The sequence below is a fragment of the Leucoraja erinacea genome, chromosome 34 (genome assembly GCF_028641065.1).
Source record: "Leucoraja erinacea ecotype New England chromosome 34, Leri_hhj_1, whole genome shotgun sequence".
Lineage (NCBI taxonomy): Eukaryota > Metazoa > Chordata > Chondrichthyes > Rajiformes > Rajidae > Leucoraja > Leucoraja erinaceus.
Window position 1 is genome coordinate 18,415,722 of NC_073410.1, and position 1,273 is coordinate 18,416,994.

Consider the following 1,273-nt stretch of genomic DNA (forward strand, 5'->3'; position numbering starts at 1 on the left):
TCTAGCCTCATTTTAATCTGGTATTTAATTCCATTCTCATGTTAAACTGTAGTGCTTTAGTATTACTGGTTTATATGTCATTCTTTATTGTTACTTAACAATATCGTGTTGTTATTTACGAGCGAAGCAATAGACATTAAACAATAGACAGTAGACAATAGACAATAGATGCAGGAGTAAGCCATTCGGCCCTTCGAGCCAGCACCGCCATTCATTATGATCATGGCTGATCCTCCACAATCAGTACCCTGATCCTGCCTTCTCCCCATATCACCTGACTCCGTTATCTTTAAGAGCCCTCTCCAGCTCTCCCTTGAAAGTGTCCAGAGAACCGTCCTCAATCACCGAGACATAGAATTCCACGGACTAACTATTCTCTGTGTGAAAAAATGTATCATTATCTTCGTTCTAAATGGCTTACCACAAATTCTTAAAACGTGCCCCCTGGTTCTGGGAGACAGTGTTAATTTATGTAAATGTGAATCCATGGGTGCGTTTGGGGAGGGAGGGAGTGTAAAAAGTATGAGTATGTGAATGTTGAAGTTCTTTTAAATGGAGAGACATAGTAATCTCGTTGTATGTGACACATGCAATGACAATAACATGCACCAGGCCGAAATATGTATTAATATGACGATAATGAGAAATTATTTACCAGCAGGCATGCACTTAGCTAATTAAGGTTTAACGTCGGAGCCTGTGAACAGACGCGTCTTGAGTCAGCGTGTTTCAGTAAAAACGAGTGAATTGAATATCCCTGAACAACTGAAATATGAATTTATAAGATATGGCTTGCCGTGACTCGGATTCGAACCGAGGTTGCTGCGGCCACAACGCAGAGTACTAACCACTATACGATCACGGCCACACACTTCAGCTGTGTGCTAACTGCGCCGGCAAAACCACTAAAACTCCTATGACTCATCCATTGTAGCTCCTGTCAAATCAGCGGCTCGCGCTCTGGGGTATTTGAACTTACTCAATCGCACCTGAACCCACCCCTTTCTGGTCATGGCTTTAGCGATATTTGTCTTAAGTGTTGAGTCAATTGGTTCCACTAATCCAGAACTTCTTGGATGCCGGGGAATGGGAAATCTGTAAATCACGCCTGACAAGCCAGCAGCCTCCTGCATTAACTTCCCTGCGTTCATGTTTTCTCTTTCCCCTCTAACCGCCCCCCCCCCCCCCCCCCCCCAATCCATTCTAGACGATTAATTGCATCTGCCCAACGGGTAAGGTTCTAAATACTACCTTCTTTCGCTACTAAATACTA

General features: G+C 43.5%; 1 non-coding gene across 1 annotated transcript; it reads right to left on the reverse strand.

The window, feature by feature from the left end:
- Positions 1-793: 793 nt before the first annotated feature.
- On the reverse strand, positions 794-865 carry trnah-gug (transfer RNA histidin (anticodon GUG)). Its single transcript has one exon. It is a non-coding gene; the product is annotated as a tRNA-His (tRNA).
- Positions 866-1,273: the final 408 nt, after the last annotated feature.